We start from the raw sequence: 14,011 nt of genomic DNA, 5'->3' as shown, positions 1-14,011 counted from the left end.
ACAAGGAGAATGTTTAATTTTCCAATGTTTAAAAAGGGTTTTCATTTAGAACCAAGAATTCCAAACCCAGCTAATCCCAGAAAGGTGGGGATATCTTAGTATTGGGTTAACTGCAACCAGAAGCAAAGACAGGCTATGATGACAAATCAATCTCCCTCAATTTCTGCACCTGGACTGGCACTGGAGCCATAGAAGATGTGATTTGCGTGCTTTCTTTTAAATGCAGACTTTATCAAAATAAAACTGCAAGAATGATGTCGTTCCAACTAAAAATCTCACACACATTACAGAGGTCTTGCAAACACTCAGGAAACAACTTCACAYACTGAGGCTGCAGCAATTTAATAAATTCTGGAGGCAGCCTGCAGACCTGCAGAGTTGTGCATCCATTCACTCCAGTCCCCACAAGGTCCTTGTGTGCCCTCCTCACAGATTCCTCCTTTCAGGGACTCCCRCAGCTCCCACCTCCAGACATGTCCCTGATCATCCCTTCCCTGCTGCAGGGACTCTCCACACKCTGGACCCATCCTGGTTTTGTGTGCTGCTATTCCACACTGGAATATCTGCTTCCCTCTGTCCTCCCTGTTCTTATCTCTCTTCTGTCTGCCCAGGCAATTAGTCACGTCAACATGTTACACTCTGCAGGACAGAAATGAAGTGGGGCWGCTTTGCTGGGACATGTTGGAGGGTGTCAAATATTCAGCCGCAGACAATCAGAGATGCCTGAAGCTGTGGCTGCTCTAATCAGACACCACATGATCCCAGTGCAGCCAGTTTACCCCTTACACTTTCCAACCACACTCCATTCTCCTCAGGATTTTCCTGCCTAGAGCAGCTTGTGAAACTTGGGAATGGCTGGATGTGGTGTTCAAGTGTCGTCATGTTGCGTTCAGCCTGAGCAATATTTCCAAATCGTTGGGTAAGACTGAAAACCAACCCAGGGTTCACCAAACAATCCAACACTAACAGCAAGCCAACTGTCTGGAGGTGCTGTGTGCCAAACCCAGGCAATGGTTATCCCAAATCTGTGGGGATAGGGCTGCAATCCACCTCAGAATATCTCTATTTTATATGAATGARTGAGTTCAGTGCCTGGGTTGCCATGCGTGTCTAATATCCTTTTCAAATGGGAAAATACATCATCTACATTCCCCACCAATTTGTTTCAGTTTTGATGCACCCTGAGCAAAGAGAAAGCCTTGTAGCTTGATCTGAGTATCAACAAGTGTTTGAAACATCCCTCTGGACAGCAAAACTTTGCAAGGATACATTTACCCTTCTTTTTACCAGATCATCTCTTGAATAACAACATCTTATGCAGCCAGTGTATTTATACAGGTAAAAACCACAATGGCACAGATTTTCCTTTGAAATCCAAGGATTTCAAATCACTTAACCGTCAGTATGAGATAGCAGTGTTGAATTTTAATAAAAAACTATACAGCATGATATATTACTTACAGAACAACTAGCAAACAGAAAGATCAGGTAATTATAGAACCTATAGACACTTGGAAAGAAAAATGTGTTTCAGAAGCAGCTGTCCTTAGGGAGAAAAATAAATCAATCTAATGATACTATTTTCCCTAAAGTGTTCAATCACTGATGCTTTCATGTTATTTACTGAAAATTCCCAACACAGATTAGTCTATGAAAAATGATGGGGAGTGTGAACATTTCTTTCTGCCAAAAGTGAATTCCTCAAGAACAGAAGCCTGATCTGTCACCGAGAATAGAAACACGGGGGAACAGATAATAACCAAAAAAAGCAGCTGCCTTGGAGAAAATGGCTTCGATTTGAGCTGATTGTTTTGATATCAGCAGAACCATATGGTCTTCCTACTCATGAGGAGCTGATGTCTGCCTGATAATTTGCAACATGGGCACTTTTGCTGATATATGGCCTTCCAAAGGTGCATCAAGTGATACCGAAAATTGCTTTGAGACCCACTGAGAGCATGGAATAATTACAGCAAGGGAGCTGGCAGCCACACTTCTTGGCTTCACTATCTGCCTGTGAAAAAAGACTTGACAGAATTTGGGCCAGCTAAACAGTCTCTGCCTCAATAACCCCAGACTGCAGACAGGAATATGCATATCTGCTTCAGAGGGAGACTGTGAAGTAMATTTATTAGTATCTGTAAAGTGAGATCTTCTGAAGTAGTGTTGTATATGTGCTAAGTATTATCAACTCAGTAGCAGTCAAATATCTCATTTGAGCCTGGCTGAGAAGAATAAGGAGTTGATTTCACACAGGCTCTGCTTCCCTTCCTAAAGGACAGGAATCAGAGAGAGGTCTATTCTACACTGAATCACAAACAGGACTAAACTTGAAATGTACTTTTTCTTCAGCTGACAAGTATGTCTCTTGGAGGCGAAATTACTTTTTGTTTCAGCCTTACTTGCTGAGAGTTTTCCAATATAAAATATCTGACTCTTTCCTTCTCTCTTCAGCACATTCAGGACTTGAACATTGCACTGTTCCAAAAGACACTCATTGCTCAAAATGAAACCTGAACAACAAGGAGGGAGAAAGGGAGTAGGGAATGGCTTTGGCACATTTATAAGAGTCAGACCTTTGGTTTACTGGCAAGATAAAGATTCRTAAAACAAGATGTTCCCTAACTAAAAGAACACTTTTACTTTTGTTTTAATTGTGTTCTGGTGAGCTGAGAATCAATTATCAAGAGAAATACGATCAAAAGAATTATAAAACTAGTTTAGTCTATGTTACTGTTTCCACAGGGGCTGATACTGTCTCAAATTAAGGTACTGTAAAACTGAAAAGTATTTCCTGTGCTCAYTTTTCCTTACTTGATTAAAAAGAAAAAAGGGTGTTTGGGTATTAAAGGACTGCTTTATTTTCTCTGCTTCAGTTACTGCCTGCCACAGAAASACACAGGATATAGAAAGCCTTGATCAAAGTGAAAAATGCAACAAAAGGCAAAATTCTGAAAGGTGGAAGGGCCCCTCCAGCTTCTGCAAAGAGATGAGATATTGTTGTGGCACGATGTCTTGAACAGAAATTTTTACAGTAAATCTATGAAAGAATTCACTGCAAAAGTGACAGCTGTCATTCATCATCATTATATTGGTTATTATGGTAACCACGATTGTATAACTACCTCGATGTAAAAAGAAATAATCCTGAAACGCTAGAAAATCACAAAAAGACAATGGGTCAAACTGAAATTAAAAAACCTTGTGCTCTATTTATAGGACCTTCTAACAAATCAGTTTWTGCTGATATACACTGACTCAGAGACAAAAATGCAGCTTTTTGTCTTAATTCCAGTTCATAAATAAAGGTGTTGTATTTCACAGTTTATAGTAAATCCAGGTAAAAAACTATTCTTACACCAGCATTTGCCATTTGGAGATATTTGGGGTAATGGGAAGGTGTTTTCTGAGAGCTCCCCAGAGCAGACTCAGCAGCTGAAGGCCTTTCAGACCAAACTCAAACCCCCATTCCCATCACAGTACAGCCCTTAGCTAGAAAAGACACAGAGCAGTTCACAGATTGTGTGTTTTGCTATTCTCACAACAAGCCCCATGAAAGTTTTATGATGAACATGTGTAGGATGAGCCGTGCCTAGAAATAGGGCAATGAGCTGTCTCACTCTACTGTGAAAGGAAAACAGGAGCTCTCTGCAGAGCCTTAGGAACTTCTCCCCACAATTCACTCAGGAACATTCCAGAGAGCCAAAGTGCCCTATTTAGTGTTCAAACATTATCATAGATGCTAACCCAACCAACACAAAGCCAACTCTGCTCTCACAGGCACAGGACAACATTACCCAAAGCCCAAGCAGGTCACCCTCTTCAGCCAACCCTACCCAAGGACTTGTCTTTTGGCCAATCYTCCAGGGCCCCTGCTCCTGGCCAGTTCCAGCCAGCCACAGGGAAAACCTCCCAATCCACACCTTCTCAGAATTGTGTTCCTGCCTTATTTCTGAGTGCTTACAGTGCCTTCCAGCACCTACTTTGGGTAGGGCTCTGATAGATCAAGATGTAAACAGAGCTGTAACATGAAGAATAGAGGACAAAAGTTTGTTGTCGTGTTTCCACCTGCAATACCAATATTGATTTATTTGGTAACTGAGGCTAGAAGCACTAATATCTTAATCCTCTCATCAGATAAAMAATGTTGGCAAGGTGTTTGTTTAAAAGGTCATGGTTAAGAAGAATATTATGTAAATTTTTTTTAATAAGCTTGACTAAAAGGAAATATAAACCACTTCTCTAAAGAACAAAACATATCTTGCATAAAACCAGCATTAWGTAGCTATTTCTATGTATGCCTATATTAGGCAGGTTTCTTGGAAAGTAAATTTAGTTTTCTTGCTAGGGTATTCAAATTTTACTATATCTGAGCAAACCCCGTAGATTGATGCAGTACAGCAGCTGTTGAGTAACAGTTTGTTTATATAGAAACMTGCATTTCTAAGTAACCTAAAGCATTTCATAGAGCTCATGTACTACTATTCCATTGTGTCCTATTGTGTATGAGCTGTCTGTTCCACTAGGAATTTTATTTTACAATTGCTGGGGGAAATAACAGGTTTTTAAAAAAGGCAGGCCTTAGTAGCTTCATTTTCTGAGAAAACATGAAAATATCCACTACTTGGTAGCTGGTTCAGAAAGATGGATGGGTGCTTATGCTCTCTGCTGCTATCTTGGTAACTTTTAAGACTGATAAGACTACCTTAAGGAAACTCTTCTGTGGTASAAGACTTCCTATAAAAACTCAGTGTTAAATGTGTAACTAAAACACTCCACTCCTGCCTATGTGTTTTCCCTTCCTCTCTATCTTYTGGGTAGTTAATACCATCTAAGACTTAACTTCTCATGCTTTATGTAATGGGCGTTTTAAAGGGGGTTTGTTAGCCTTTCCCTTATCAGCATAASACAGGCCTTATTGATAAGGGAAAGYTCCCAAATGGACGAACAGAAAGAATGCAAGAACTGCATGGATCACAGCTTTTGGAAATCGAACAGGTAGAGTCTGAAGCAAAATTAAGTGTGCGATGAACTCCTCCTGATCATTATACTGCGCTGAAGTAGGCACAGGAGTGATGCAAAATAAAGCAAGTAGCTGAGTGAAGGCTGCTATCCCGGCTGGAAGGGGTCTGGGAAAACAGAGGGCCAGAATTTGGGACCAGACGCTAACCCTTTACGCGGAGTATGAACTACAGCTACCCCAAGCGCACCTACGGCTGATGCGCACCTCTCGGCCTGGCCCCGAGCCCGGTGTTCCCCGAGGATGCTCCGAGCCCGGTGTCCCCCGAGGATGCTCCGAGCCCGGCACCCCCAGGGGATGCTCCGAGCCCGGCACCCCCGGGGGATGCTCCGAGCCCGGTGTACCCGAGGATGCTCCGAGCCCGGCACCCCCGGGGGATGCTCCGAGCCCGGCACCCCCGGGGGATGCTCCGAGCCCGGTACCCCCGGGGGATGCTCCGAGCCCGGTACCCCCGGGGGATGCTCCGAGCCCGGTGTCCCCCCCAGGATGCCCCGAGCCCGGTGTCACCCCAGGATGCCCCGAGCCCGGTGTCACCCCAGGATGCCCCGAGCCCGGTGTCACCCCAGGATGCTCCGAGCCCGGTGTCCCCCCAGGATGCTCCGAGCCCGGTGTCCCCCCAGGATGCTCCGAGCCCGGTGTCCCCCGGGGATGCTCCGAGCCCGGTGTACCCNAGGATGCTCCGAGCCCGGTGTCCCCCCAGGATGCTCCGAGCCCGGTGTACCCGGGGGATGCTCCGTGGCGCTGCGAGCCAGAACCTGTCCCGCAGCTGAGGAAGAAGCCCCGCCGGTGCGCTGAGCAACCAACACGTGTTTGGAGAGCCTTTTGTGTGTCCTTTTCTAATTTCCTCTCCCTCCTAAGCCGCTGGGTAACGCTCTGGCGAGCTGCGGGCAATGGGGCCGCGGGGCAGCAGGACCGCCGCGGGCTCTGCCTCGGGCCTCCCCCGCCGTGGCGAGCGGACTCCACCTGAGACGAGCACCCCCGGCCGCGCTCCCCGGCGGGCCGCCGCCCGGCCCGTACTCACCCGCCGCGCCGGGCGCTGCCGGCGGGGCCACTTGGCCGCCGCGCCGCCGGGGCCGCCATCACGGTCACTGGCAGGCGGGACATCCCGGCACCAGGGGCCCGCGGGGGCGCTTCGAAGCCGCTCCAAGAAGCCGCTGCCTGATTGGTGCGAGCCCGCGCGGCCGCCCGCACACCGCGCGCTGATTGGCTGGGCTGCGGTGGCGCGCGAAGCCAGGCGCCCGCCCTGGCGGCAGGTCGGGGCAAGCCGCGAGGGGAGGCTGAGGGGAACGGGCGGCAGCGCTGAGGGCTCGGCGGGGGCAGTGGCGGCCCCCGGGAAAGGATCRCCCCAAGTCTGCTGGGGAGACGTCGTGGGGATGGTGGTGAGGAGCAGTGAAGTGACTCTGGGGTGAAGGGAACGCGGGACGGCAAAGGAGAGAGCCCGAAAGCAGCCCGTGGYCCGAGGCTCCATCCCCTCGTCAGTGACAGGACGTGGTTGGGTGTCCCAGGAAAGGGGGTGAGGGAGAAGGGGGGTCCCTTTGCCGGGGCTGTGCCGCTGCAGGAGGAGGTGATACCTGCAAGAGGAGGGTGACACCTGCAGATCTCCCTCTGAAAAGCCACTTTTGCCGTAGAGAACCAGCAGACTGGCAGTCTCCAGAGCCATGAGGTGAAGGCACACACAGGGCGCCAGGTGCACAGGAAACCATGGTAGGGACGAGCACACAAACCTACCCAGCCGGTAATCTCAACGTGAAATCTAAACCTCTGCAGAATCTGGAAAGGAAGTCAGAGGTGTRAGACAGAGATGCTCACTACTGTGCCTCTGCCTGTAGACATTTGGARCTTGACTTCTGAATTCGTAGTGGACTGCGTAAATTGAAAATATGTGTGACCATCAGTTTCAATTCCTATCCTATTCCTGAAATTCATTGCAGAGCTTCTATTATCCCAGGTTGTGATGTGGCAGTTCCCATGTGAGATACTTTGTTACAAAACTCATGTTGACTAGCTTGATGAACTACACATGCCAAAGCCAGGTGCAGTTGTTTGCAATTTTGTACAAAGAGCTTAAGCTCTGCATTGTTTTSCCTGCAGATGCAGCTTGGAATAAGAATGTAGCATTTTGGGAGTGCACTCTATGCTCCTTTGAGACAATTTATTTTGACAGTGTCTGGATACACACAGTGCAGGATTCTACAGGTGTAATTTCAGCTCTTTTAAATACAATTTAAATTTTAGTGAGGAGAATCACGACCACAGAAATCTGTTTTTTCTGAGCTTGTTACTCAGAACAGTTCCCTAGAATCAATTACCAAAAAAACCCCATAACACCCAAGTGACACTGAACGTGGTTTTGGTGACTTAGAAAGAAACAAAATGGCAGATCAGGGGAATTGATGGTGTAATTTAGAGACAGTACAAGGAAGGGAAAGGAGGTAAATGTCCTACTGCAATTGCAAYAACACAAAATCATGAGTTGTGCTTAGTGCAGCACTAAGCACATCTCATTAGTTCCTCTTCAGATTGTTCTACCCCAATAAAATATACTTAATTAGTTGCAGGTTTTAAATAAGAGGTCAGACTAAAGATACATCTTGAACAGAGATCTGGAGTCTGGGTTATTTTGCYTCTGACACTGACTCCCTGTGGATCTTAAACAAGCCCCTAATAAACCCTGTTTTTACTCACAAGTACACTGCGTATAGGATTTCTGYCCATGAAATGTGCACTTACAGGAGCTGGCAGGCTGGACCTTTATCCTGTTGGGGCCTTTATTTCCTCCTTGGTAAACCTGATCTTAACTGCCCACCTCAGGGACCTCATACTTGCAGAGTTGAGAATAAGTGAAAAACATCAAAATGCATTATTACAGGGGTGACTGGAGGTGCAGAAACACCCTTGAATTGGCCAGTGTCGCTACAGATTCAGAAATGGGACAGGTATCCAGAGAGCYCTTTTTCCATGTATTTTTGTAGTGGATGACAAAGGGAAAACTCAAGGAAAATGCTGTGAAGCACTTCAAGAGGCTGTAATTTTTCGACCTGAGAACTTCGCTGTAAAARCCTGTTCTTCAAGACAGTCATCATCCTCTCTATTTTTTAATATTACAGAATTGTGAATAAATGGTAAACAAGGTAATGTTCTGGATGTTTTGAGCCATGTAATATTTTGGTATGGAAAAAAAAACCCCACAAATAAGTCAGTTTTGCCTGTAAATTAAGATCACTTCCCATACTTGCTTTGAAACAGCCCTTAAAACTATTGAGTGGTTTTTTACGCCACATCCTTATATTTCTTGGAATTGTTTCATCGTGTAAAGCTGTCCTATATCGTTTTGGTGGGAAGTGTGCTTACAGAAATGAAACAATGCAAACCTGTGTGGGTAGGCTGAAGAAGCTTCATTTCATGCTCCCCATGTCTCAGCGCAGGGATCTGCTGGCCCCTCCCGGGGCCACAACATATGGGCAGAGTCAGGGCTCCGTTTGCCATGAGCTTCCGCCTGGAACAGCTTGTGGCGCCCGGCAGATCCACGGGAACTATTTGACCTCCCTGCATGTRCCTTTCAGTCAGTCCTCACCAGGGTGGCTGCTGCGGGTAGAGCAGACATGAGAATTTCAGTAGGACCACTTTAAAGCAGGTATTGTATGCAAAAAAACCCCAAACCTTCCTTTGCCTATTTTTTTTAAATTAAGCTTTCTGACAACGTTGCAAGTTGCATTTTAATCAGTGTTTGACAAGTAGCATTTCTGAGCAGTAGTGCAAAATAATTTAAATATAATTAAATCAGTGAGAAAAAATTGTATTGTTTAGAACAGGCAGTGCTGTTTGTCTGATTTCCCCCATCCCTTTGCATATTTCATGACAGATGCTAAGAAATTATATTTATGATGTGTGTAGTGATAAAAGGAATTGAAAGGGGAAGATTGATACAAAAGCTATCTGATTATTACAAATTAAAAGGAGTAGTTGAGTTGACCAATATCTTTACCAAAGCTGAAGGAAAGATACTATTTTATTTTAGCTGAATTACATTATTTCCCAGCTCCTGTGTATTGCTTAATAAATAAGGGACTTGCACATAATTCAGTGTCTTATTATAAAAAATGAGTRAGGTGAGATGAGATATTCCTCAAAAGTGAGAGATTCTGCCTTTAGTAATAAGCAGCATCTGCTTTGTTTTTCTCCAAACTGAGAGGTAATTGAACTGACAATTCCAGGCTGTCCTGAAAATGACAGATGACCAGATTGGGAGTAGGGAGAAAGCAGAAGTCCTTTTGTACCAAAGAAAGGGAGACAGCACACTATAGTTGGACCTGGTTCCCTTTTACAGATCCCTTTCAGAGCTTAAGCAGCTCTGAGTGACCCCAGCCAACTGATTTTATTGTTTAATTTCTTAATGTCAGTGACAGCTATTGCAGGTCCCAGGTACAGCAGCCTTGCCTACACAGTGAGTTTTCTAAATCTTGTAATTTCTTCTTTGTGACCATAGAAACACAGGTGGCATGGAAAATAATCTGCTTTTATTAGATTCAGCTTGAGTGTAAGACTCATGGGTGGTTTTGGACCTTTTTTCTGCTAGTTTTGAGGCCAAGTTAAGTTTTCTTGTCTCCTGGTCTGCAAAAGTCAGAACAGCCCCTGTTTGTCTCACATGGTGATTAAGCTGCTTCACAAGTGCTCTTGARATCTGTAATGAGTAAAATTGTGAAGCTGTTTTGGCATATCAGCTGCTCTGTCTGGGTCATAAGCACCAACACTTATTGATTGAACTTGGGCAGATTTACAAAGACAGACAGTTGTGATAACAGTTCAGTGTCTGTGTGAGGAGTCAGGGCAGAGCATTAGGATGGTTTCAGCTGGCTCAGAAGTTAAATACTACCAATTCTGTTCCTAATGCTGTTGAACACTGGCGTTAGTTATTGTATAGTATTGGGCAAGCCCTCTATGCCTCCATTTCCCTGTTTGCAGAATATGGATATTTATGTATATGTATATATATATATATATATATATATATATATGTGTGTGTGTGTTTATATGTGTATACATCTATTATCTGTTATATATCTTTGCTTTATCCCTTTGATATTGTTCCCTTTAGCACTAACACAGAGCTGCAAATCAAAATGAGACCAAGTAGCCAATATACAGCAAAATAGTTACCCAATTAATTAATTRTTCTGCTCTAAAGAATAGACACAGAAAACACATTTGGACAGGGCTTTTTCCTTAGCTTTGCTCTGTGATTCCCAATTAGTCCTGTCACACAATGCTCCAAATACGGGCATGTGGGGAAATTGTACAGACCAGAAAATTAAATCTTGAATGAAGGTTTTAGAGAAACTCTAGTAATAGCAGTTATGTCTTGTAGAATCCCCTCCTTGGTGTCCATTTTAATATGCACTGACAAAAGAAGTGGATTTGTTGTCTGTTCTGTCTGTATGTGGTACCTGCAGCYCTGTTCCACATGGCCTGACTTCACTTAGAAGCTCAGTTTTAGGTTTCCTCAAGGTATTCATCAACTTCCTAGAGCAGGTCATATTTGTTGCTCTTTGGTTGCATCAGGCATGTTTGAAGCAACTTCTGCTCYAAAACAGACTCAAATACGTTGTAARTGGAATAGTTTGGGATTCTAGGGCTAATGTCCCTGGTTTGATTACCACACTGAGGCCAACATGGGTTGATGAGAGAAGAAAAAGGCAAGGAGGTAATATTAATGCAATAAATCTCAACAGCCCCATTCCCTGCATTCCCCATCCCCTCCTTGCTGTGCCTACATTCCCAGCATTCCCCCCTGTGCTGCACCCTGTGCATCTCAGACAGAGGTGTATATCCAGGCAGTCCCCSCACAGCTGCCAGAACAGTCTTGTGGCAGTAAATTTTCAGCTTGGAAGAAAATTGATCGGGGCCTGTCTACATCTATTCCACATTCCCCRTGGCAATATGTCTGATTTTCCACAGGAGCCAGCTTTGTGAACTGGTTCATACATCAGGCTGCTTAGATACAACTCATATACAATACATGTACAAACTGCAGCAGTACAATGCAGAATCACAGCGTGAAATTTTGACCTTCTTCAGATGCACTGAGCTAATTGGGGGTTTGCTTTAAAAAAAACACACTACAACTCTTTGAAAGCAGGAAATGCGTCAGAGGAAGAAAGGTGCATATTCTAAATGTATTTTACTACAATTATTGTGCCAGATGCCTTTAAAAAAACATTGCAACGAACACAAAGTTCCTTAAATTGTCAGTAGTGTATTGTAGTTCATGATGATGACAGATCCTCATGTCTGAGGAGAACAGACTTAGGAACATGGCATAAATATGAGTATTCCAAGTAGCAATTTTAAGTCTTGAGTACTTGCTTGACCCATTTTAACAAATATTCTTCTGATCTATTGATAGCAAGACCCATAAATTTATTTCCCCAGGCTGCTCTGCGAAGTTTAAAAAGGTATCCAAAARAAATGTCAGACACAAAGATTTTTCTTCCCTTCTTAAAATACTCAGAGCTAATCTTGGATTATATTTTATCACCATGAACTGTCATAGAAAATTCAAGCTATTCCTAGACTGCAAAAGAAAAAAAGTTGAAATTGAACCTTTAGCAAAACAATGTCTCTGTTGCCATTTTCACACTTGTTCACAGCTATGTCAGGATTTTGGCTTTTGCAGCAGCAAAGCTGCACGGTATTGCACACTAAGTTGTGCGTTTCTGTAGAGTATTAACTTGTTTGCAAGCTGGTGGAACATTCTACATGGATTGGTTTGCAAGCAAGTACATCTCGGCAACTCCACGGTAAGGAATGCCTTTCTGCAACACTTGAATCGCCGCTGTTTCTGAAATTTGTTGCTTGTTTGATTTTCTAGGACTGCCCTTTTACAGTCAGGCAGCTGCAGCCCCATAAAGTAGCTGTCATTCAACTCGCAGCTGTTTGCCATAGCTGGCTTTTCAAGTCCAGCTAAAAGTAGCTCCTATAACTTCTCTGAGATGTTTTTTAACTTACAGACACTTATAAGAACTTCTGAATCCCCATTTAAAAGGCATACATCAAACCAGAGATTCTGTAGGACTGTTCCAGGAACAAGTACTGGAGACTTGAGTGATTTTGGAATCTAGCTCTGATTTCATCAATCCTTGTGCCACTCTAAATTAATCACTTCTGCATCCTCAGAAAAATGTCTGAAACTTGTAACATTTCAACTCCAAAAGCTCATTTTTTCCGCAAATTCTTGAATGAAATATGGGGAGAACTCAGACCTTCCCTYAACACCTAAATCTGGGAATAAATTAAAACCCCTTAAAGAAAATGCTCTTAGGATGAAAAATTATCTAAGGATTTAAAGCACAAATTACATCCAATCTTTATCAAGCTGCTTAAACATGTATAATGAATATGTTAGCAGGCAGTATTTGGAGAACATGGTTTGTAAGCCAGACTGTCTGAGGTTGTGGTAATTATTCTGATGGTACTCAAGCCTTGGTGTGGATGTAAGCATGACCCCCTTGCAGACTCCAGCTGGGGAGAGCAACCAGTGGCATAGTTTATTTGAAAAAAATGATTTAATCGGAGACTAAAAAYGTGCATCTCTGTCATAAAGCAAAGTATCAGTTACCTGTGCCTAAATTCAGGGTAGACTTTGGTCCACAATAATCCTAAACCTGCATGAGCCCAGCTGTGAGGTTTCCAGTTGATGTCTGAACACTGTGGTTGTGCTGTKCTTTGCCCAATTCCAGTCATAGCATCTTTTTGCAGGTTGAAAGGATAAAAGCAACCTGTAGTAGCTCATCCCTTAAYGCAGTGGGAGTACAGTTCTAGCAAGCCTCTTGTTCAGAAACCACCTTTCCTCTCTAGAGCCCGAGGAAAGCTTTTTAAATTATGTCTTCGTCAAAGGATTGAGGCCTGATGTTTACCTGAGCAACTGCTTTACTGTATAATTAAAGAGTATTTTCAAGCTAAAAGAATGCCAGGAGGGTCATCCATGCACAACCTGACATTAGTTGACTGTGCAATCTGAATTTTGGCCTCTATGGATGCTGTAATTGCCATGTGTGATCAGTTTGTTCTTGCAGCATGGGTGCCTTAATCACTGCTCAGGAGGGGTGGCAGCTGTCAAGTAATGGTGTGTTCTTTGCTCTGAGCTTGGTGAGCAGCTCTGCACCCCTTGGTCTCTGCTCAAACACTGCATAGACAAGCTTGGGTGTATCTCTGGAAGTTAGAGATCTTCTAAATAAATTCTTCCTTGCTGGCTCCATGGTGTGGTAGGTGGCCCTGTCTTACAGATAAAKGGAGACACTGACAAATTAGGCAAGTATTTTGCACAAAGCCAGCATGGTTTCTCCTTCAGAAACCAATGCTTGAGACCTCCTCCACGGGGTGTTTATAATAGAGTCTCGATAGCAGAATCACAAAATCAAGTTGGTTGGAAAAGACTTTTGACATCAGCAAGGCCAACCTGTGATCCAACACCACCATGTCAACCAGACCAAGGCACTGAGTGCCACATTCAGTCTTTCCTTAAACACCTGCAGGGACGGTGCCTCACCACCTCCCGGGCAGCGCGTTTCAGTGGCTAACCCTTCATGTGGAGAAATTCCTCCTGCTGTCCAACCAGAACCTCCCCTGGCGCAGCTTCAGACTTTGTCTTCTTGTCCTGTCGCTGGTTGCCTGGGAGAAAAGCCCGACCCCCGCCTGGCTACACCCTCCTTTAGGGTATATTGCCCGGCCCGTGTTGCTGCGCTCCTCCCGCTCTGCGCTCACTCCTACGCGAGGGACGCACGGTGCCCGGTCAGTGCCCGGTCAGTGCCCACTCCGTGCCCGCTCCGTGCCCGGTCAGTGCCCAGGGCTGGGGCGGGTCCGCTGGGCACTGCGCATGCGCGGGGCGTGTCCGAGCGCCGGGAGGGGCGGGGAAAGCGCAGGCGCCGTTCCCGCGCAGGGCGCTGACAGGGCGGCTCTCGCGAGAGTTGCAGCGGGACCGGCGGCGCGGCGGGC

General features: G+C 44.9%; 1 protein-coding gene across 3 annotated transcripts in view; it reads right to left on the bottom strand.

The window, feature by feature from the left end:
* TMEM94 (transmembrane protein 94) overlaps window positions 1–6,152 on the bottom strand; it is a 51,429-nt gene extending 45,277 nt beyond the window's left edge. For all 3 annotated transcript variants that reach the window (XM_057381383.1, XM_057381385.1, XM_057381384.1), the window contains exon 1: window positions 6,042–6,152. The gene's annotated coding sequence lies outside the window, so the exon portion shown is untranslated. The remainder of the gene's footprint in view (window positions 1–6,041) is intronic.
* Between the last annotated feature and the right edge of the window lie 7,859 nt (window positions 6,153–14,011).

Source organism: Malurus melanocephalus, unplaced genomic scaffold (assembly GCF_030028575.1).
Source record: "Malurus melanocephalus ecotype Western Australia unplaced genomic scaffold, MMel_1.1 scaffold_509, whole genome shotgun sequence".
NCBI classification, from domain to species: Eukaryota; Metazoa; Chordata; class Aves; order Passeriformes; family Maluridae; genus Malurus; species Malurus melanocephalus.
This window is presented reverse-complemented; position numbering and strand designations above follow the sequence as displayed.